This window comes from Pogona vitticeps, chromosome 1 (assembly GCF_051106095.1).
Source record: "Pogona vitticeps strain Pit_001003342236 chromosome 1, PviZW2.1, whole genome shotgun sequence".
Classification (NCBI taxonomy): Eukaryota; Metazoa; Chordata; class Lepidosauria; order Squamata; family Agamidae; genus Pogona; species Pogona vitticeps.
Window position 1 is genome coordinate 58,854,860 of NC_135783.1, and position 25,089 is coordinate 58,879,948.

Consider the following 25,089-nt stretch of genomic DNA (forward strand, 5'->3'; position numbering starts at 1 on the left):
TAGTCTCCGAAAGGAGGGGATCATGCTCTGCTTCAGTATGTCACAGTACATGTTATCATTCATGGTTCCCTCAATGAACTGTAGCTCCCCAGTGCCGGCAGCACTCATGCAGCCCCAGACCACGACACTCCCACCACCATGCTTGACTGTAGGCATGACACACTTGTCTTTGTAGTCCTCACCTGGTTGCTGCCACACATGCTTGACACAATCTGAACCAAATAAGTTTATCTTGGTCTCATTCAACCACAGGATCCGAATGTGTTTTGTGTGCATGCGCATGTGCATTTCAAAGCCCCACTGTTTTTCTTTAGTGGGACATTTTCTAACATTCTCAGGCTGGTATTAAAGATTTATAAGGAGGTTCCCTTTTGCACATTTATGACAATGTAATCCATTACAATTAATCCTAACATCTAAAGCTTAATATCTCTACATTTGTCATAATTTCTTAATATAAAAATGACTTTGACAGGTACTTAACAATCTAAGGTTACAGGGATTCAGAAGTTTGAATGGTAATTATGCAAATTACATCATAATTCACACACCAGAACAGGTCAATAACAGGATCATCACTACCTTTCTCCGCTTCCCCATTCTAATTTTCTTTAACTCCACACACAAAACCATAAAAGGATTTCAGAGGTGGGACCAGAAGAAGGAAGGAAAGAAGAGGACACTGTGGGCTGAAATGCTATGAGCATGAACAGTGAACTCACAAATCAATCCACAACCCCTGTGTGAGCACTGATGGTGATTTCAAATGTAATACAGGCAGCAATCAAACTCACCCTTACTTGTTTTCCTCTGGAATAATCCCCCAATTCACAGAAAGTTAAATAAGATGGTACAGCTGATGGATATAGAACATGCAGTGGCAGACACAAAAATATATGAACAGCCAACATTTTTGAAGAAAGTACACAATGTAACATTCCTCCAGGCTTCATCAACTATATTGCTTCTACTTGCAACCGGAACATCCACTTACAAACAAAGGCAGGGGGAAAACGTGGGAAATTCAAATTGCTAACTGTAGGTAGCGATGAGGCTGCTTCTTTGTAGCTCTTTCGCCCCAGCAGTTAGAAAGTGTGCGTTGTTGTCAGAGGCTTGGGACTGCCTCCTTCTGCTTCTGACCCTCCCATTTCCGATGGGTCTTGGGGGGTTTGGTTGCTTTTTGGGTCCCCCCCATTTCCGATGAGTCCTGCATGCTTCCCTTGCTTTTTCCTTTGTTTTCTTTGCATTTCCAATCTGCTCTGCTTGTTTTCTGTGTATTTCCAATGCGTCTTGCACGCTTGATTGCTTTTCGCCCCCCCCTTCGGCCGGAAAGGATTAATCACATTTGCAATGACTCTTGCAGTGATTTTTTTTTCAGCCGGAATGGATTAATTGCATTTCAATACATTCCTATGGGAAATGGTGCTTCGACTTACGACCATTTCGAGTTATGTCCATCTTCTCTAATGGATTATGGCACAGGGTGACTTTTAAAGCCTCCCAAATGTTGTTCAATTTTATTTGTCGGGGTACTGGGGGACCCGGAGCACCACATGTTAACTGCCCCTGTTTCCCAAAATAAGAGGGAAAGTATAGACAAGAAGTAGAGAACACTGGATCCATGCTAGAATGTACTACTTCAACATCCCTCCTGTAAAACATTGATACAGTGGTGCCTCGCTTAACAATGATAATCCGTTCCAGGAAAATCTCCGTTAAGCAAAAAACCCAATTGAAACACATTGAAACCTGTTCAATGCGTTCCAATGGGGTAAAAACTCACCGTCCAGCGAAGATCCTCCATACGGTGGCCATTTTTGCTGCCTGTATAGCGAGGAGTCCATCCCCAAACACAGCAGGGAGCCATTTTAAGCACCCGGTGGCCATTTTGAAAACCCGAGGATCAGCTGTTTTTGATCATCGTAAAACGAAAATCGGTTCCCGAAGCAGGGAACCGATCATCGCTAAGTGAAATTCCCCCATTTAGACGATTGTTTTGTGATCGTAATTGTGATCGCAAAAAGATCGCCATAAAGTGGATTTGTTGTAATGCGGGGCAATCGTTAAGCAGGGCACGACTGTACTAGTAATCTCTAATAAGGATCCTTGTAATGAGAAGGTAAAACAGCTGATCACAAAAGCACATCTTCTCCCTTTCCTATCTTTCCATCATGGTATTCATCTTATATGGTGAGTTTGCAGAGAACTGCTGGATAGTTCATTGATCTAGGTATCTGTCTGTGGAGCCAGAAGCTGGAAGTTTAATTCCCCTCTGTGGTTCCTTGAAAGGGCTGGATTCGATGATACTTCCAGTTAGATCAGTCGAGTTAGTCAGATCAGCTGTCCCTGCACTCTAAATCTGGTGCTGTTGAATGCCAGATCTGTATCCAACAAATCCCAGATTATCCAAGACCTTATTCTGGAGGAGGATGCAGACCTGGCATGCATAACCAAAACTTGGATGAGTGGAGAAGGGGGTGTTCCCTTGACTCTTACCTGTTCTCCCAGTTATGCAGTCCAGCACCAGGGTAGACTGGAGGGGTGGGTGGGGAGTAGCCATTGTTTATAGAAACACTCTGGAGGTTGCTAGGCACTCTCCGGTGGTGAGGCCAGGTCTGAAGGCCCTCCACGTATCTATTGGGGCCAGGGATGGTATCAGGATCTTGCTAGGTTACCGTGCTCTCTGTAACCCAGTCATTTCCTTACCGGAGCTGGTGGACATTCTCTCCGCAGCACTGTTGGAATCCTCAAGGCTTCTGGTCTTGGGTGATTTCAACATCCATGTGGAGGCGGAGGTTTCTGGTCTGGCTCTTGAGTTCTTGGAAACCATGGCTTCCTTGGACATGTCCCAACATGTTAAGAGCCCCACCCACATGGTTGGTCACACACTAGACCTGGTGTTCTCCACTGAGCAGAGGGAGTGTGGTCTGATGGTAACTGACCTTTTGTCAGTTCCCTTGTCATGGTCGGATCACCACCTAATAAAATTTAACCTCTCAGTGGCTCTCCCTCCCCACAGGGAGCAAAGACCTATTTTAATGGTCCATCCTTGAAGGCAACTGGATCCTATAGGATTCCAGGACTCCATGACAGGGATTCTGGCTGATCCGACTGGTGCTCCTGTGGAGGCTCTGGTTGATGGCTGGCTTGCTACCACCACCAGGGCTGTTGACACAATCGCTCCTAAATGTCCTCTCCGTTGCAGAGCTCGGCCAGCACCCTGGTTTAACCAGGAGTGTGAGCTATGAAGCAAAACAGGAGAAGGCTAGAGTGCATTTGGAGATGGAACCCGATGGATTAGAATCGGAAAGCTGTCAGGATTGTGACTAACCACTACCTTACTAAGGTGAGGGCTGCCAGTCGAGCTCACTTCGCTGTCCGGATAAGTGAAGCTTCAAATCAGCAAGCAAAACTTTTCCATATAGTTCGTGATCTATCCGGAATTGGTCTAAGTGATGGGCCTCGTACTAGTATCTCACCTGACCAGTTTGTAGCATTTTAAAATCTAAAGTGGAGGCCATCCACTGGGAGCTCTCTCCTTTTTTGAACACAGTAGATCAAGCAGAGACGTCCAGCACTCCACCTTGCCCGATGAGACTTGATCTCTTTTGATGCCAGATATGGTGGCCAAAGCGCTTGATCGCTGTCATGCCACTACCTCCTCCCTTGACCCTTGCCTGGCCTGGCTAATCAAATCAGCCAGGCCTACAACAACCAAATGGGCCATGACAATAATTAATGGGACTCTCCAGGAGGGCAAAGTTCCTCTTCCCCTCAAGGAGACACTCATTAGGCCCATAAGGAAGAAACCAAGTTTGGCGGTGGACAATATTGGCAATCATAGGCCTGTCGCCAATGTTTCTTTTCTTAGCAGAGTGGTAGAGAGGGTGGTGGCTGACCAGATCCAGGCTCTTTTGGATGAAACCAATGCCCTGGATTCATTCCAGTTGGGCTTCAGGCCACACCACGGTATGGAAATGGCATTGGTTGCCCTGTAACATTATTTTATTCCATTCAGTTCATCACCTGCTGAGGGAGGCTGACAGGGCAAAATTTCTTTGTTGGTCCTCCTCGATATCTCAGCTGCCTTCGATACCATCGACCATGGTATCTTCCTGGGGAGGCTCTCTGAGAATCAGTGGTCTGGCACTTGCCTGGCTCCAATCGTTCTTGGAGGACCGTCCTCAGAGAGTACAGCTTGGGGAGATTGTTTTGGCCCCATGGAGCCTCAATTGTGGGGTTCTGCAGGGCTCGACTATCTCCCCAATGCTGTTTAATATCTACATGAGGCTGCTGGGTGGAGTCATCAGGGGGCGTGGAGCTTTGTGCCATCAGTACGCTGATGACACCCAGCTCTACATCTCCTTTTCTCCAATCACAGTGGATGCCGTTCCGTCCCTTCAGCACTGCCTGGAGGCTGTACTGCAGTGGATGCAGGAGAATGGACTGAGGCTGAACTGAGGACCTGAGGGTAGGTGGCCCCTCCATTGGTGGTTTGGGAAACTCCCTCTCTTTTGGGGGAGTGACTCTCACCATGAAGAGTGAGGTTCGCAGCTTGGGGGTCCATCTGATCCAGCGCTCACCATGGAAACCCCAGTGGTGTCAGTGGTCCACTCCGCCTATTTTCATCTGTGGCGGATTGCCCAGCTGCGTCCCTATCTTGATGTTGGGGCATTCACCACTTTGGACCATGCACTTGTAGTCTCGAGATTAGACTACAGTGGGGTCTTGACTTGAGAACTTAATCCGTATTGGAAGGTGGTTCTCAAGTCAAAAAGTTCTCAGGTCAAATCTGCATTTCCCATAGGAATGCATTGAGAACCATTTGATCCGTATCTGCTCTTTTCCGTCCATAGAAACTAATGGGAAGCTGCTATTCCGCCTTCGACCACTAGAGGGGGATATTTTGTTTATTTTTTTCTTAGGTCAAGAAAGGTTCAGGGAAGGCAGGGAAAATACAGTCCAGGCAGTACAGTACCAGGCAGTCTGAAGACTGTCTCCCAATCCACTCTCTAAACGCTGGGAGGAGTGAGGAAGCAGACAGGCACCCTTTTCACTGGCCAACAGTTAACTGAAAGTTCACATATTGCACTTTCCCTGCCTCCCACGTGGGTTTTTTTCAGTTTGTAACTCAAATCTAAGTATGTAAGTCAAGTCAATATTTTCCTATGAGAGTGGTTCTTAAGTCAAAATGTTCTTAACTCAGGCCGTTCTTAAGCCAAGACCCCACTGTATTGTAATGCACCCTACATGGGGCTACTTTTGAGATTGATGCAGAAGCTTCAAATGGTGCAGAATGTGGCGGCCAGACTTCTCAGTGGGACGAGAAAATATCAGCATATTTCCCCCATTCTGGCTGCCTTGCATTGGCTGCCCATTCGTTTCCGCATTGATTTCAAAGTGTTAATGATGACATATAAAGCCCTAAATGGTTTAGGATCTTGATATCTAGCGGAACGCCTCCTCCCACCTAGATCTACCCAAATCAGTCGTTCTAGCCAGGATAGGCAGCTGAGAGCTCTAACGCCGAGGGAGGCCCAGAGAGAAAGAACAAGAAACCAGGCATTCTCAGCAGTGGCCCCTTGCCTTTGGAACAGTCTCCCCCCAGAGATCTATTGTTGTTTTTTTATTTTATTATATTGTTTTTATTTTTTATTATTAGCTGCCCAGAGTAGACTTCAGTCTAGATGGGTGGGGTATAAATTTAAGAAATAAATAATAAAATAAATAATTCCCTGAAACTCAGGACTTTCTTTCTTGCTTTCTTGCCCGGAAAAAAAATGGCTACAAAAGTCTTTGTATGCAGTCTCTTGCTGGCTGCTGCTGCTGCTTTTTCTTTTCTGTTCTAATACCTGAGATAGTATGGAAGCCTTTGTTTATTTTATCCCATTTCTTTTGTTTTAAATAAGAATGTGTTGTGAACCCAAGAATATTTCAATTAGCCGATTCAAAGGTTTAGAACAGGGCAGGGCAAAAGACCAATATGTAGGGAGGGAAACCTGGAACTGCTTAGCTGACTCTTCCCAGATTCTGGGCACTCTCCCTACCCACTGAATGTTGAAGAAGAAGGAGAAGGAGAAGGAGAAGCCACCACTGCTTTTGGGCTCCTGGATACCTACAAGCTGAAGCTTGAGGAAAAGGAGGAATCTATAGATGTTTCCTTTACTGGGAGGCATTGGGGGTGGGGGCTACAGAATGTCCTTGGTGATCACATGTGGATCATGAGTTGCACTACCCCACTTTGTTTACAAGGTATTCCAAGCCAACCCTTTTCTCCCCATACCATGAAGAAAACCAAGAGACTGAACAAGACAATCCCGTGGATGTCCATTTAGTGGAACTTGTTCTAAAGTAAAGACACTTCTGAGTTAGTGGAATGTTGTAACAAAATAAAGTTAGCGGGAGCATGAACTGCTGGATAGCTCAGTGGTTTAGGTAAAGTCTGGGAGTTTGATTCCCCACTGGGCCTCTTTGACAGGGGATGTCCATAGGGTTCCTTCCAACTCTGCAGTTCTAAGATTATTGCTATTATGCCACAAAACTTTCTCCTTGAATTACTGGATCAGTTTCATGAATTTTTTTTTTTTTTGGCTGAATCACAGTCTCTCCACAGGCTGCCTAATTTACATATAACATGTTATTTTTCCTTTAGAAAAAGGAAGTTGTGTTTAATTTAGAAGTGCCCGGAGGCCAGGTGGGAGAAAGACCTTGAACGTTTTGAACATTTAAAAGTACGGAAATGTGGGAAAGCATGATGCTTCAAGGAAAGCAAAAGGGAGGAACTGTTTGTTTTCTTTCCATAAAGCATACAATAATAGTTCTTACAATGACTTATTTTAGGCTGATGGAAAGTTCTTGAAGTGAATTATCTTAAGAAAAAACCTGACGAAAAGGAGGAATCCATAGATGTTTCCAGAAATAATGGAGTCATACAAACGTTGAAGATAAAGTAGTGACTATCTTCTCCTAAGCTTATTTCTTGGCTAGTTTCTTATTTTATGGAGATGATTTTTTTAAAAGTATTCTAACTGCTTAAGACAATAAATATGATGCAGAGATGATCAAAACAACTTGCTATAGAAATCTCCTAAACCTTTTTATGTTCTACATTGGTTTGTCATTGCAGTTAATAGGTCTACTAGCCCATCTGTAAAATCAATGTAACATTGCATTTCCCCAGTCACTGGCTAAACCCCTGTGTCTTGCATAGAGACGTAACATTTGGCAGCAAATTTTTGTAAGTTAAGAAATCTGCATAGCTATTAACTATTGTTCACCAAGTTATCATCGCCATCACCATCATCTTAGAACTGCAGAGCTGGAAGGGACCCTATGGATCACTGAGTCCAGCCCTTGTCAAGGAGGTTCCGTGGGGAAGCAAAACTCCAAATCTCTGGGGCTGCAGGCAGAGACCTAATCCACTGAGATGTCCAGCAGTTCATGTGTAACTGCAGCAGGATTTTGGCCACTATCTCTCTTCCATGAGAGTTAAACACGAAAGCCTGTGTTTAACTCTCATGGAAGTTACTGTAATGTAAAATGAACTAAATTAGGCCTAAAGTAGGTTGAATGAATCACGTAGGCATGCTACTTAATGTACGGATATACAGTAATCAGAGCTTGGAAACACCACAGGAGGGTACACTTCCCTGAACTCTGTGGATGATTCTCAAACTTATTATCTAAAATTTAAACTTTTTTGAGCTCTTGAGTAAATCCCACAAAGCAATTGATCAGTACTGGGGCATGTGGTGAATTCATAGCACCAGCACCCATTATCTTCAACCATAATGGCGATTAGTCATTCTGGTCGGGACAAGAGAAGTTTTGTTTTGTTTTTTAAAGAAAACAAATTTAGAAGAAAACAGATTGGGGAAAATCACTTTTTGCCATTCAGTTTATCCACAGGGCTTAAGATGAACTTCTGTATCTGTTTGTGTGGATCTGTAACTCCTCAGTGTAATACTGATAATGCAGTACCAGTTGCAGAAATTCACTTCCTGGTAATCATCAGCTCTCAGTGAGACAAAGCTATACACCCCTGTCCTCTGGGGTGTTTACATACATACTAGTCATCCGAGTTGCTTACCATAATTGCTCTATGTCTGTCTTCAAAGACCGCTGAGCTCAGAGCTTGGTACACAGACAAAAAACATCCAGGAAAAAAAGCAGCCAACACAATCAGTTTTGACATGATTCTCTTTAAAAAAATTATCTCCAAGATAATCAAAATTGGTCTTCTCATTATAGATAAGTGCAGTTTGGCAATAGGATTCCATGTGAAATCCAAAGAAAACAGCTGCCATTGTTTTCCACATTAGCAATGAATGAGAGGAAAAGAAAAATGAATGTGAAGACTGTCATGTATGTTAAAAATATAATTTGAAATGAAGCAATAAATTGCATGCCAGATGGGAATAAAGGAGGATTATATTTTTGTTTATGGCTTCAACTACATGATCAAATACTGTAGGATTTGCTCTGCTTGTAAAACAGATGATTTTGAATTATTTTTTACTGATCACAATGATGCAAAGGCCAATTTGAATTGGTCTGGCCCTTTTTGTTCCCATTGCAGCTTTTTTTCCTCTGGCAATGTGGACTTCCACTTTTTTCAGGCTAAAATGATTCAAATGGACTTTTCCCCATGTGATCATTTGATTAATTCCTGTAAAAACAAAACACTGTGGGTTTTTCGTGATGTAGGCATTTGGAGCATGAGGTTCAGAACTGTAGGAACACCCACCTCTCATTCTTTCCTCCTAATCATCCTCTACATTTATTATTTTTATTATTATTTGTATACATGAGATTGGTACTAGGTCACCCTATGACTTTATCACTTGTATTGATATACCAATTTTGTGGATGATAATTTTTTTTTCAAATTACAAACAAAACAGAAACAACCCAGAAGAAATAAAAGACATTCCTGTGGTATTTAGTATTTCTGTACTCATTATGAAGAACTTTGAAACACTGACACTTTTTATGAAACAGTATACAATCCTTTCAAAACTAAGTGGCCCGACGGCGAACTATAAAATGTTTGACAGAGGTGGGACCAGAGGAAAGAAGAAAAGAAGGTGGGCTGTTGGCTAAAATGCAAATTGCATCACAACAGGTCTAAACACTGAAGTCCAAAATCAGTTCACAGACCCTCTATGATCATTGAATGTGAATTCAACTATGTGAATCAAATCACAGCAGAGCCAAACCGTAGTCACAACCTATGAGAATTATATGGGGTACATGATTAATACTACTAATTGTGTTCATTTTAAATATACATGGCTTTTCTGCTTTGAAATAAACAAACAAAAATCCCTTAGTTATTTCAATATATTCTTTCAAAAGTTTTATAAGGGGAGAATATGATTTCCTACAGAATCCTAAGGTGGTTCACCACCATCTAAAGCTGCAATTGTCCTTTCCCAGTTCAGTCCATGGAAGATGAACTGTAAACAATTGTCACATGTAAGAAAGGCCTGTCAGGTTCTAGCACATAATCATGTTTTGGGGCCTGCTAATCATAGCTAGAAAAAGTTATTTTTGGGGACTGTCACTCCCGAATTTCCCAGCCAGATGGGCAATGATGGGAGTTATGATTCAATTCCCCCCTCAAAAGCGTCCTCCCCAATTTTGATGGCTCTCAATTTCTCCCCGCCCCCACTGGATTTCATTTTTAAATTTCAAGATCCCCCCCTCCATTGCAGAGATTTTTAGTTTTTCAGTATTTCTCATGAGAAACAAAAAAATATATACACCCTTCTGCATTGGCCCACTGCAACGGATACAGCCGTCTTCTCAAGATGGAGAGGGCACCGTGGTGCCTGCCTGCCATGTAAATGTTAAAAGATGTGTCTGTCCAGTAGGAACCCTAACCTAGAGATCACCAGGTCATGGAATATTGCCATACACCAGGTAAGCCAAATTTAGGTGGGGGAATGAAATAAATACATGTTTTGGAAAGTGAAATAGTAGCACACCCGTTTATGACCCCATAGTTCCATCAAGGCTTTTAAAAGAAATGGCCAGAAGCATAATAGTCATGTGATGCGACCCGTGCTGTTACTGGCATTAAATAAATACTTTGTGTTCTTAAAATAGTCTGAAGCTGTGTGTCAAGTGCAGAATCAGGCAGATGTTTATCATGCTTTAAATATACTAACCAGTATGGCTGCCAAGTATGTAATGAATGAAGCACAAGTGTACAGAATCACAGGAGGTAGCTGGGGAGGGAACAGAAGTGGGCAAGCCTGTAAAATAATACTACGGAATTATTTTGCAAAGCAGACAGTAGAAAAGGAAACCTGTGTATATATTTGGAGCCAAATTCTACCCTGGTATACTGATGCAATGCTGCTGAAATATCAGTTATATATAGCATCAGTCAGTGGTTTCTAAAGGCTGGGATTTAGGAGAATTTTAGAAGCTTTGATTCCATTGCAAGTATGTGTGCAGATCTTAAAGAATCCTGCCAACAATTTTGTAGGAAGAAAAAAATACATAAGGCTGAACCCCTATGGCCACTTACTAGAGAGTAAGCTCCACAGAAAGCAATGGGACTTACTTCTGAGTAGACATTGACCGGCTTACACATCTACTTTCTATTTAAATATTTATTTCTTATGGGGTATATTGAATTAATGCGTTGTTCTATAGATATATTTATTTAAGTAAATTCCTGAGGCACTGCATTGAAATTCTGTGCTCTGAGAATGAATAGTTTCATGGAAAATTTCCACCCCAGAAGAAAATGACACAAAATATGTCAAAATGTAGAAATTACATACTTTGCAAATCATCTGTCTCTCTGTCTCTCTCTCTCAATTCTATCATGAAACGTCTATAGACAAAAATATAACCTTGCTTCAAGGGCCAAGCTTTAGAGAACGTACTTAAATAAATATATCTAGAGAACAATGGAAAAGCAGAGGAAGTTGCAGGAACAGCTACATAACATGTACCTGTTGCCAGAGCCCACCTTTATATAAGAGCTATCTTTTTCTGGGAGTTGTAGTCCAAGAACATCTGGGGACCCAAGGTTGGGAACCTCTATTGTAGAGTGAGAAAACTATTAGTATCATAATGGCTGCTGCTACCACCCTTCATGGGCATTGTCATCATCCCTGCTGTCTGCCTCCTCTTCATCCAGAGGGTGATGGCAGGGATGGGGCAATTCTGTTTTGTTCCCTCTTCACTGTCCTGCATCATGGTGATTGTAGGAGCTACTGTCTTTATTGCCTCTTCCTCCTATGTGGAGGGTGGGTGGGTGGCGGGAAGCAGTGGATGGAGTGATGTGTGTTTGGAAATACGTGCAAGTGTGTGTGGCAGTTGTGCAATGGGAACCTGTACTTTGCTTCCCATAGGAGCTTTCGGGCTACCCCCAAGTCTTGGCTGATGGGGTGGGGGGAGGCCCTTTTTGTAGGTCATTTTTCATGTTCACCCCATGAAGTGAAATGGATGAAGACATTCAAACGGCATCATTTAGGCAGTAGCATTCCGATGGGACCACAATTTGCACTTCAGGCAGCTTTTATTTACTCTTGTGAAGATTAACAGACAGTGGACATTCTTGCTTTTCCTTATACATTTTCATGTTTTATTATTACTAGTTACTGTCCTTCGTTCATGTTATTGGGCTACAGTAGCTTTAATAGAAGTAATTTTTATTTTGGTGCAGATCACTTGATTGAAAAGCAGCACCTAATTCTTCCAAATGAATAAATTAAGAGAGATACAGATTTTAATTTATTACCAGCATGTTTGCCGTTTCTTCTACCAGTGAAGGAACTGCAGGAAAGTCACATTTGAAGTGGCATTCTTTCCAATCACAAGTTTTACAATTTTTTTTTACCCATGGCATGTGAGAAAGGACCTTGATTCTCAATATCCCATTCTATAGAATTGACTTTCCTTCTTGTGCTGTCAAGCCTGGATTGTTTCCTAGTGTGAATAAAATGTCCTCAGATTCATTTCACTTTTCCTTTTAGCTAGTTTCTTGACAGCAATGTCTGTAAAGTGCTTCCAAATTGCCTTCCTAAGAGGTGGGAGAAAAGTGTAAATGATTGATAGGTAAATTTGTTGGAAGATATTGTAATGCATAAAGAGGACCCAACCTTTTCTATCTGCATTATTTATTGACTTAAACGTGTTTTTCTTGACAGTATAGACCGAACTAGCTCCAGGGCAAGACTTTCTGATCAACTAACTTTTAACCTAGAACTCAGTCAATTGCACTCACTTCATCAGGGTGTTAAAATGACCCCCTTCATATATTCAGTAGCCAATGTGAGCGCATAGAAGGCTTGGGTTTCCTAGTGTTGTCCCTCTTTCACTGATGTGCCCCTTCCGTATCCAGCATTCAGTGTCAGGGAGAATGATACTCTATACTTACAGAATCTGCACTTGTGGATAGAACATTCTTTCTTTTTTCAGAAAATCTGGATTGTCTTTTATGGAAGACAGATAGAAAATACACCTCAGGAAGATTTGATTTGAAGGAAATAATGAGTGGACATTTTACAGTTCCATGAGAATTTCACAGTAAATATCTAATGATCGAGCTAGATGTTAAGGGAAATGCATATCTCCTGGGACTGGCCTGCTTTTCCTCCCACAATGCAATTTACTCAGAGACGTGAGACTCATAAATTAAGCCTGCATTTGCCTTCTAATGACCAGTCAGAAAACAAAGCAAAGCTTGAATGCAAAAGATAGAGATGAAGGAAAGCTTGTGCTATGAAAAACAGAGGTCTTTCACTAATTAAGGGACACCACTTCTAAGTATATGCTAAACATACCTCTAGTTTGACCCTCAGCATCCAATAACATACCTTGTAGCTGCCTAGAGTGGTCCATTGGTCCAGATAGGCGGGCTACAAATAGATAGATAGATAGATAGATAGATAGATAGATAGATAGATAGATAGATAGATAGATAGATAGATAGATAGATAGATAGATAGATAGATAGATAGATAGATAGATAGATAGATAGATAGATAGATAGATAAATTGTAGAGCTAGAATTGTTGCTATTTCAGGAGAATATTGGTGTAAAAAGGGAAGCTGTCCCAGCATTTTGCTATGGCTGTAATCCTCTTTACTCATACATAGTGCTTTCATCCAATTTTTTTGTCCATTTCCTCTTCTCGGTGCAACATCCTGTCCACACTGTTCAGGAGCATCTTCTAGCTATAATGGGCAGGTGAATATGTTTTGGTTCTGACCTACAGGGTTGTGCCTTTTGTCCACTGTTTTATCCTGTTGAAAGGTCTATACTGTTTTATTATTGTTCTACCTTTTTCATGGCCCACAGCTTGCCCTGAGATTTCGTCATGTGAAATGAGATAGAAATAGATGACGTGAAATGAAACAGGGAGAACAAGTGGAAAAACCTTGTTGCATGAGCAGCCTTCTATTATCACAATTTTAGATGCAAGGAAAACTCAGTTTTTACATATATTTCTGGCAAATAAGTGATCAGGTATGCTAGTACAAAACAACACTACAAATCATGTAACTTTTTAAAACTTTAGCTCTTTCAAATGTGAGACTAAATAGCATTATATATACATTTATCATACCACTGAGAGTTATAATAATGAACATTTTACTTCTATCCTTTGAATACAGAGCAAAAGAAAATTCTAAGACATGGTGACCACGTTGAACTGAATTATATTGATGAATATGGAATAAACCTTATTGAACCCAGTGAGGCTTATTTCTGAGTAGATATGTGTTACAGATTTCTCTCCCTGGGAAGCCTGTTTAGACTGGAGTTTATTCCTTCTTAGTAATACTGAGTCCTAGTGCTTTAATAAAGAAACCAGAAACCAAGTTCATATGCAAGCATCTTGGTCAGCAGCAATGGACAGTTATTACAAAGAAACAAGGTCAATTTGTTATTAAAGCAAAGTAGATTCTAAAGAAAAGCAGTAAGGATTTTGAAAAAACTCTCAAGGAAACGTTGAGTATAAAAAGATATGGACTATGTGAATTAAGCACTTCTATGAATGAATTTAGCCTTTGTATGAATGATTGTCCAGGCTTCCCGGTGGATAGTTACTAAAGAAATTGTATGTATTACAGTGGGGTCTCTACTTAAGAACGTCCCTACTTAAGAACAATCCAACTTAAGAACAGCTCCATTTGCTAAATTTTGCTTCTACTTGAGAACAGAAATCCAAGATAAGAACAGGAAAAAAAAACCTTTCCTGCTCTTTTTTTAACCTTAGGTCATGTTATGTTAAAAAAAAAAATCTCCCCCTAGTGGTAGAGTACGTATTAACCAGCTTTGCATTAGTTCCTATGGGAACTAATGCTTCAATGTATGAACGCACCTCTACATAACAAAAAAAAACAGCCAGAACGGATTAATTGGTTTTCAGTCCATTCCTATGGAAAATTTGATTCAACTTAAGAATGTTTCAACTTAAGAACACCATTCCAAAACGGATTAAGTTCTTAAGTAGAGGTTCCACTATAGTTTCTATGGACGGAAAAGAGCAGATACGGATTAAATGGTTTCCAATGCATTCCTATGGGAAATGCAGATTCAACATAAGAACTTTTCAACTTGAGAACCACCTTCCAATACGGATTAAGTTCTTAAGTAGAGACCCCACTGTATAAACGTGTATGTAGCCTTGAGATTATCTTTTAGGCATTTCTGTGGCTGTATATATATTTGAATTAATGTGCTTTGGATTTCAATTAAGGTGGTTTGGATATCATAAACATTTATATTGCACTGATGACTGATATTTTATAACATGTATGTATAAAAGCATATAAGTAAATTGTTGGTGGGTATTTGTGTTTAGTAAGAAAGCGCAGGTTTTGTTTATATTATTAGGCTTTCGGTGCACCATGTTTCTCTTGTTTTGGGTACTAGAATTATTTATTTATTTTATTTATTTATTTTATCATTTATTTATTTAACTTATATGCCACCTACTCAACCCAAAGGTCTCTGGGTGGCTTACAACAATTAAAATACAATAAAAAGATAAAACAATTAAAATAGATACTCTAAAAATTGCCATCAGGACCCACAGTTGATATTATTTCAATTAAAAGCCTTCTGGAACAGGAAGATTTTGACCTGGCACCAAAATGTCATCAGTATAGGCACGAATCTCAGTCGGGATGGCGTTCCATAGTCTGGGGGCAGCTGTCAAAAAGGCCCTTTGTCTACAAGCCATCCCTCTTACCTCCTTGAGGGATGACTCTTTCAAAAGGGCCCCCTGGCTAGATCTTAACTGCTGGGTAGGCTCATATGGAAGGAGGCAGTCCTTCAGGTATCCAGGGTCCAAGCTGCTTAGGGCTTTATATGTCAAAACAAGCACTTTGAATTGGGCCCAAGCAGCAACTGGTAACCAATGTAATTTAATCAGAATCGGCTTAATATGTCCCCCAATGACCCTACCACTCACCATCCATGTAGCTTGATTCTGGACAAGTTGCAGTCACTGGACCGTCTTCAAAGGCAGCCCCACACAGAGCACATTGCTATAATCTATACGAGATGTTACCAGTGCGTGTGTAACTGTCATGAGACTCTGCTCGTCCATAGCTGGTACAATTTCTGCAGCTGAAGGAAGGCGCCCCTGGCCACCGAGCCCACCTGGGCTTTCAGAGTTTTGTCACTTCATAACAACATTGTGTGGTGGACATAGATTTTTATGAAAAACTGGGAAACATTTTGGCAGTTTGTCTTTCTTGGTGAGGCGGGGCGCCTAAATACCTGAGATATGTGGTATGTGGGTTTTTTTAAAAGAAATGCAGCTATGGGTGGGATTATTGGAGGTAGGGGCCTGTGCTTTCCATATAACTTACGTATTTTTAGTGTGCAAAACATTCCTCTTTTTTCTATATCTAGAAATCCCTGGAAATGGTTGCCATAAGTTGGAATCAACCTGATGGTACATAATTATATGAAGAAGTCCTAGACAAGCCCAAGCAATGCTTTGAGCAGATTTTCCACTCACACCTTGCACTGCCATGATTATTCTTCATCTCAGAATCTACAGCTGAAATCCTGTTGCTTTGTATCTGAAGAGGACACTCCAGCTTTGCACACAGCATCAAAATAATACAGGAAATAGCAGTTACCGATTATAAGTCTTTGCTTGATTGGTGTGTAGAGCATGATGCTAGGGGCTACTTCTGATGATGGGAGAGGGCATTGCACCTCACTAGGTAGCTACCACCGCCATTAAGCCGGTCAGCCCTGAGCCAGAAAGGTGCTGCCTCACCACGGCCTGTTAACCTCACGAGGTGTGTGGGGTTTAGTGTGAAAGCTGACAAGCAGATCGATAACCCTGCACCATGCAACAATCAGAAGAAAACTTCTGCCCTTAAGTTGGGCACCTGGAATGTTTGAACAATGACCCCTGGCTTTTCTAACTACGGCTTTTCTGACGACCTGCAGGAAATAGATGATGAGCACAAGACAGCTGTCATCGACATGGAACTGAGTAGGCTGCAGATGGGCATTGTTGCCCTGCAAATGACGAGATTGCTAGACATGGGATCTGTGAAAGAAAAAAAATTCTCATTCTCCTGGCAGGGAAAACCATTGAATGAGACCAGGAAATATGGTGTTGGCTTTGCGGTCAGAAATACTCTGCTGAGATCCATTGTTCCACCTACTGAAGGGAGTGAAAGAATCCTGTCTCTGCAGCTCCACTCATCAGTGGACCGGTCACCCTCATAACGCTCCAACACTGTCATCTACAACAGAAGTCAAAGACAAATTCTATGACAATCTGGCAGCTACAATAAAAAAATCCCCAAGAGAGAGCCGCTGTTCATTCTCAGAGACTTTAACGTTAGAGTTGGTGCTGATCACAATTCTTGGCCCACTTGTCTAGGCCGTTTTAGCATTGGAAAGATGAACAAAAATGGCCAACACTTGCTGGAGTTTTGCTGTTATTATGGTCTCTCTGTCAGCAACACATTCTTTAATATGAAGCTTCAACACAGAGTCTCTTGGAGACATCCGAGATCGAAGCATTGGCATCAGCTCGATTTGCTCCTCACTAGACGGTCTAGCCTTCCTAGTATTATGATCACACACAGTTATCAGGGTGCTGATTGCGATACTGATCATTCCCTGGTGTGTAGTAGAGTAAAACTGCGAACAAAGAGATTGTATCACATGAAAAAGGGCGGAAGACCACGTATTGACATCAACAAGACTCACAATCAAAGAAAAGTGGAGGAATTTGCCAAAGCACTTGAGGAAACCCTTCCAGGCTTGGCTGATGCAAATTCACCTGAAGGATGGGAACAATTTTCCCTTGTCTCACTCTGAGAAAAACAAAAGCAATTTCCTCCCCCAGATTCTACTTTTTATTTGTGAATTAATTTTATTTTTTAAATCTTCCTCTCCATATGGAGTGTAGTGAAATTACGAATCAAAAACACACTTGAAAGAAACAAGACTTGGAAAGCACTCATGTTTTCCAAGAGTCTGCTACAGCTGTTAATTTGTGGAAAACCTCAGTGGAAAGCAAACAAAATGGCAGCATCATTTTACATGAGAATTCGGAAATGGCCCAATTCCAGACCTTGGCTAACTCTGGGAGTTGGGTTTCATTGCCAAAGCTTCAACCAGTGTCATGTTATTTTTTACAGATCATGTTGATGCAGCTGAGAAGAACTCTGATGTTCTTCTTTAATGTGGCATTTTTGTCATTCATTCAAACTGAAGGATCACTGATTTGTGGTGCTCAAGAGATCACGACAATTTTTTTTTTGAGAAAAACTGAAAATTCAGTTTATTTTTGTTGTTTATAAAAATTCTATCCAGACCTCCAAAAGTCACGAACTTTGACAGTTTTAAGCTGAATTTGAACTTGGTGACTTGGGGAATTTTTCAACACATCTCTAACACACATGTCTTAGATATTTCTTGCATCCACCCACTATTTGGCCTGCATGCTACCTTTTAGTTTTCAGAAAAGCCTTCTGTTCACTGAGTTGGGTGGGGGGCAAATCTGAGGACCAGCTTTCAACCTAATAAGTGTTGCAGAGTTTTGAATTTATGGTAAAATTCCATTTTGCTACATACTAGAAGTACAGAGATCCACAGAGGACAGCCACAAGTTTCCCAGAGTCCACCCCTTTCTCATTAATTGGCACTTAAAATCTCAAGAGACATTTGTAAGATACTTTTTAAAAAAGTATCTTAAAGATTTTTTTAAAAATCTTTATTTACTGTAACTTGACGTTACAGATTTGGTATGCTGCTTTCTTTACTGCATGAATCTGAACAGATCAACAGCAAACAAACAACTGCTTCCAACCAAGGAAAGAGAGGGAAAGAAGCACTCAGCAGAGAGGCGGGGCTCTCTTTGAAATCAAAGGCTGGAAGCAATGATTGGTTAGTACTGGAGAGACAGACAATCACCCTAGGCCAGAAAAATCCCACCCAGTCAAACTAACTACAGGTACATGTGAGGTTGCAAATAAAACTCCAACAATAAACAGGATACTGGCTTACAAGGTCAACCATTGTGGGGTGTCTAGGACACTGCAAATTCCTATATAAATGCTAATTATATTTAGTTAGTTTTTTGATGACATCATTTTTTAAAAAACTTTGATGAAATGATGCCACTGATTAATCAGGAAGTGATGTCATGAAAAAGTTATACAGAACAGAAGTACCTGAAGGGAGGAAAGTGCCATCTTGTAAGATGCTAACCTACAGAAGAAAGAGGGTGGCACAGTGGCAAATGTGTATCACCTAAACAAGGAGTGAGGGAAATGTAACTCAGGATGTCCTTGGGCTGCAATTGCCTTCTGCAGTGGCTAGCTCATTGGTGAAGCATCATGGAAGCTGTAGTCCAAAAACATTTGGAAGGCCAACATCTTCCATGCCTGATCTCGAAACAAGAACAGAATCTCCTGGATCTCATACCGAAATGCAAATTTATTTTTTCTATAATTTGATCAAAACTCATAATGATTAACTGACTTAAGGTAAAGGTTCCCCTTGACATTTACTCCAGTTTTGTCTGACTCTAGGGCATGGTGCTTATCCCTGTTTCCAAGCCATAGAGCCAGCGTTTGTCCGTAGAGAGTTTCTGCAGTCACGTGGCCAGCGCAACTAGACACGGAACACCGTTACCTTCCTACCATGGGGGTATCTATTTATCTACTCGCATATGCATGCTTTCGAACTAGGCATGCATATGCAAGGTTGGCAGGGCTTTTGAACTGGCTACAATTGTGTTAATCAATTGATGCCCCTAATGACTATTTCTTTGCAAGTTCCTATACTAATGTAAATTGAAGACAGTGTTTTGTTTTCAGTGAAGGAGCAAAGATGACAGAATGCTCAGTAGCAATCAGTAGCATCTAACTTCTTTGGTTTATTTTATTATACAGCTGGGTATAATTATCTTAGTATAACAAGTGGGGGTGGGGGAAGCCACTAAAGATGAGGAAGAGAATGACCTGCTTCCTAGTTTGAAAGCTTTGAGCACAAGCAAACAAATTTCTATCTTGACAAAATACTTGGATATTGGAGTAAATGGAAAGGTGTCATTTCTTTCAGAGAAACTGGAGTAGGTAGGCTTTGTTATGAAGTTCTTGAACCTCTGTAAAATTCTGGGTCAAATTATATGAAGTAGATATCACACTGTTAGAAGGAGGATTTCCCTTAAATAATGAAAGTATCTGACTGTCACAACATGCACTTTTCATATCATCTGTAGTTTTCAAATTCGTCTACTTTGTTTTGCAGTTGGTCATTAGGAGGTAAACGCAGGTGTATTTAAGTATGATTGTTCAGACATGAAAGTCTAGCAGAATCATGATTCTGCCATTGATATTGGCAGATCTTCATGTCTTTGGAACTTCAATTTCAGATTCTAATTATTGGTTACCTTTCACATACAGTTCATCTCACATAACAGTGGTATGGAAGTTGATCTCTTATGGCTTGATCTTGTGCAGCTCAAGTAATATGGGAATAGCAGAATGACATGAGATGAGTGAAGTTCCCTGCCTATGAAGTCTTTCGCCCAAAAGTAAGTTGTTGATGTGGGAGTGTGTGATATAATTCATGTACAATGTCTGGATCTGTTACTCAAGCGTTGCTACAGCAGCTTGAAACTGAATCATAGGGGAGAGTGTCTTATCATTCATTACAGGACAAGAATAAAAATGTACATCCCCCCCCCACTGTTTACTTGTCTTCTGATGTCAAGCGAGGCAGTGGCACTGATCCTGAAATCTTGCATAATTGCCACATTTCCAGGAATAAATACTCTTCTGGCCTCAAAAGAGCAAATTTCAACATAAGGTGAACGCCTCTGCTTTATTTGCACTTAACATGTTCCAGAGCTCAGTTCTGGCATTCAAAACAGGTTTCAGTGCTGAGCCTGAAGATGCTTCTAGATGGAAATAAAATGAAAACTTGACTCTGCCTGGATGCTTTCAGACAGATAGCTCTTAATGCCAGCAACCTCCTCAAAAATTTTTTTTGCGGTGAGAAAGAAGTGGTGGTAAAACATGGGGGAGATGCAAAGCAAAGATGACAATGCCTGGGCCCCCAGGCCACCTTGAAAAGAAGGCTGGGCAAGGGCACCACAGAAGCCTCACGGGGCAAGCTCCCTCTGTTGATGCCAATGATGGGGGGGTAGGAAGAGCAGCCCCTTCAGTTATTTGCAGCACGATTTAGGATGGAGTTATCTGAATTATTATTGTTTGAAAATAGTTTTATTTTAACATATCTTTATTTCAGTCTTTTGTCAAAAATATATGAAACAGCTTAGAAACCCACTCCCCCGAAATCCTGTATTAGAGCTACTAGTGGCATTACAGTAGCAGCAATATATATGATATATACTTATTATTTAATGCCTGCCAGCATAAGTCAATTGGCATAAATCTCAGCTATATAGTGCTGCAAGTTAAGAAGCTGGCATTCACATTTGCTGTTGCACAGCAGCCATGTGACACAGCGTGTGACAGCAAACGCATGTGCCGACTTCTTAATATGTGGCAAGTCATGCTTCAGACTTACCCTGTTGGTCTTACACTGGTGAATTTTCCTGTTGGATTCTGGCCACTGAATGAGGCTGAAATACTGCTATGAGAAATCTTCAGCTACAAGTGTGGAAGTATTTTGTAGCAGTATGAAAGCTCCAGCAGCAGCGCTTCACATTTTGTGTCAAACTACACTACGTGGGAGTACACTGCTCAGCCCTTATGTCTACATTTGTGATTTCCAAGCAATGGCACAGCCATCAATGGAATAGAAAAGTAGCCTAGCTGTGACACAAGATATTCATAATAATAATCCCTCTGTTCTCTTGCAAGGTGGCATAGCATGGCCTTGTTTTACACTTACAACAGAAGTAAAATTTTTACTAAACAGAATCATTATAATTTTCAGATAGAAAAGAAACAGTTTGTGTGTTTTGCAACAATATTACTGCTTGCCATAAATATGAAATCTAAGAAAAAAAGGCTTGTAAACACAGCAATGCTCTTTTCAGAAAATGTTTTTGTTTGTTTGTTTGTTGTTTGTTTGTTTGTTTAAGGGGCCCCAGAAGAACCCTTGAAAGGTAGTGGGACCTAGAGGAGACCAATGGAACCATTTTCTGAGGAGAACTCAAATGAAAAAAAAAACACTGTGCACAGAGGGGAACACTTTACAAAAATCACAAACAATCAGGACTTACAAGAGGTTTGTATCTATTGCTAATATTACTCACATGGTATGCTGGGGCTTGTGTAGAGGATATTCTGTGATGTCTCCTTGAGTATTTGTTTGTATATTGTGTGCATGTGAAGGACGTGCACTCTGAGCATTGTGACATAATGGGAGTTTGAGGCCAACACTGTTGATCAGTGCCTTCTGCCCACAGGCAGTAAGTAGCGTATGCTTAATGCACAAGGGTGTAAGGTGTGGGTGGCTGCTATGGATGCTTGGAAGTGTTGTGTTTCTTACCAATATTATCTTGCCTTCTGTTCTGATGTTGGGAGTACATTAGATTGTAGACCACTCAGCAGAATTAAGGCCAATATTCAGTGAAGTCTTGTAACTTCAGTGAAGTCTTGTAACTGCTAGCATGGCAGGAACCATGTAAGACTGTAAGAATGAAGAAACAGCCTCTCACTAAATGTGGAATCTTTTAGCCTCCTCTCCAATGGGAGTAGGGATGAGGAAGCCATCGGCATATTGAAAGCAAGCACGGTACTGATGTTCCCGTTTTTTCTATGGATGGGAAAAAAGACACACAATGAGTGATGTTTAATTAACGCCATAGGCAGAGTTCCATGGTTTGGAGCAAGAGGAATCCTTCATCTATGGCATGGCGTGAATGTGTCTGTGTACATTGTACACAGATGTAGCTATAAATTAATAATTTGTTCTTATGAGCTTCGCAGAAAACCCTCTTCGAAGACCCTTGTCCTTACTCTAAGTTTTTTATTAATGTGGTTAATAAAGTTTGCAGTCCCCTCAAATGAGCATCAGATTTGGGAGGTTCATACATAGTTCAATTAACAAGGCTCTTATTCTGTATTTAGATCTCAGTATTGCTGTTGAATGTTAAAGTGTTATTAGCGCTCTGCACTGGACCAAAATGACAATTCTATCTGCATTTTAACATATTATGTCATCTCCTATGGAACAGACTCTACAATGTACTCATATCCTTTCCAATAGTTCTCCTAGGGAATAACCTAATCTATAATGTTGCACATCTGTTGGTGTGACAACATGAAGCTTGCAAACCTAAATTTGGACCCTGCTTTTGGTTCACATATCTCAGCATTAGGTATTTGTGTTTTTAAAAAATTCAGATAATAAATTATGAAAAAAGACAGTGATCTCCCCACTCTCCACATTGTTAATAGGAGAAAAACTCAAAGCACATGACTGATGGAGCCACTGAAGTATGCATGGTATTGCTATGTGACCAGCAACCTGAAACGCCAGCATCTGGATGGAGTCAATCCTTTCATTAAGCAGAGTGTGGTGGAAGCCTCAGCGGTAGATTCTGGGTGGCAACTGCCCATGTATTTATGGCTTTGATTGCTTTTCCACCATTTAACTTTGTTTTTAACCTTTTCCACATACTTTTTAATGTTCCAGGGTATTTATAATTTTATTTATTTTATTTTATTTTATTTATTTAATTTATATGCCGCCCACTCTACCCAAAGGTCTCTGGGCGGCTTACAACAATTAAAATGCAACACAATAAAATATAAAATGATTAAAATACGATTAAAATACAAATTAAAATTCAAATTGCCATCATCAAGACCCACAGGTAATGTTATTTCAATTAAAAGCCTTCTGGAACAGGAAGGTTTTGACCTGGCGCCGAAATATCATCAGTGTCGGCGCCAGGCAAATTTCAGTTGGGAGGGCGTTCCATAGTCTGGGGGCAGCTGCCGCAAAGGCCCTTTGTCTACAAGCCATCCCTCTTACCTCCTTGAGGGATGGCTCTTTCAAAAGGGCCCCCTGGCTAGATCTTAATTGTCATCAACTGATGATGATTTTATGATATCACTATTTTTTTTAGCTTTATTCCATCTAGTTTTTGGATCTTACCACATTATACACAGAGAACTGCACATTTGTCAAGCCCACTTGAATATCTTTGCATATACTCTAATTTTAGAGCATCCATGTATAACAAATGATGGATATTTCCTTCTTGATCTACAGTGTGGTAGCCCAATCTAGTTTTATTTAGATTTATGGACAAAGGGATTCATGAGATGTTGAACAGTAATTGTGACAAAGAATGCCCTTGAAATATTTTTGTTTAATGTTAACTTCCCCATTTTTTTCACCATAAGCCATTAAAGCAGTTCTCCATTTTTCAGTGTTTTTCTTGAGGAACTCTTGATGATGACAATGAGGAGGATGATTTTGCACTTCTGATTTCTCAACATAAGTAGTGCATGAGGGCAGACCAAAGTGTCAAGTCATAAACATTTCTGAGTGAGATGACATGTTTGCAAAATCACTGATTTTTTAATTTCAGGAAGCAAATTAACAGCTATTTGCAACTGTTTTAAACTGGTAGCCAAAGATTTTGGAACAACTGTAGGTAGAATGGGGAGAATAATGACCAGATCTTGCTTTCACATTCTTTTAACTCCTTACCTGCAATTTTTATATTTCCTGTACTTTTGAGGTTGCTTGTTGACGGGACTCCAACTTTTAAAAGGTGTGCTTTTCTTTGTTGTGTATCCAGAAGTATAATATCCAGCTTATTGAAACCAACAGTTTTATCTGCAATAACATACTTCGCCCAGTATAGTAGAATGATTTCATTTTCTAAAATTGGTGGTGGCTGGAATTTATAATATGGAGGAAAATATGTGAGTAATCCGCAAGATTTTGCCAGCTGCTGAAAAACTATCTTTGCAACTTGGTTATTCCTGCACACATAGTCCATTGGTACAAGCTCAGAGTATCCAGTTATGATATGAAGACTTATTTGTTTGGATTTGTGACAGGCCCTACATAGAGCACTTACACCTTGATGATATCTAATGCAAGTAACTTGGTCTTGGACTGCACACTAGGCAATGGGGGCAGCACTTAGTTTATGGCAGTATTCCTCACCATGTCACAGTGCCAGTATTAAGACTATTAATTTTTAAATGGGTACAGTCCTGCCATGGACTGCACTACTGTATCCTCCTAGAAATGCCAGCTGGGTCTGGGACAACTGAAGAGTTCTATGTATCATTGCTTTTAGACTACATATCTCCAGGCAGTTCTGTTATCCACCACCTGTGGACCCACCCTGTAGCTGACACTTGCCTTTCGTTCTAGTTGTTATTATTGCTAAAAAAATACGCACAAGGAAATGTAAGTGTTTTTCCAGAGTTAATGTGTCTCTGGTCCCCTGTCTGCAGAATATCTTTTATGAGGTAAATATTTATGTGTTCATATTCCCTGAAGGCCTGAGTAATTATTTAACACAAGGCAAAGAAGGACTGCAGGATAAATCTGCTTTAGCCGTCAGTAATGGAGTGAATGCATTTTCCAAAATCCTCTGCTAAACCACCAGAACTGGAGAGATACCA

At 40.7% G+C, this 25,089-nt stretch overlaps 2 long non-coding RNA genes across 2 annotated transcripts; one reads left to right on the forward strand and one right to left on the reverse strand.

Moving 5' to 3' along the window:
- Nucleotides 1-11,669: 11,669 nt before the first annotated feature.
- LOC144585883 (uncharacterized) lies at nucleotides 11,670-23,052 on the reverse strand. The gene is made up of 2 exons (XR_013540482.1): nucleotides 21,747-23,052; nucleotides 11,670-12,043 (listed from the first exon to the last, which is right to left on the reverse strand). It is a non-coding gene; the product is annotated as an uncharacterized LOC144585883 (long non-coding RNA).
- LOC140706952 (uncharacterized) lies at nucleotides 14,645-23,058 on the forward strand. The gene is made up of 3 exons (XR_012086930.2): nucleotides 14,645-20,054; nucleotides 21,573-21,718; nucleotides 22,840-23,058. It is a non-coding gene; the product is annotated as an uncharacterized LOC140706952 (long non-coding RNA).
- Nucleotides 23,059-25,089: the final 2,031 nt, after the last annotated feature.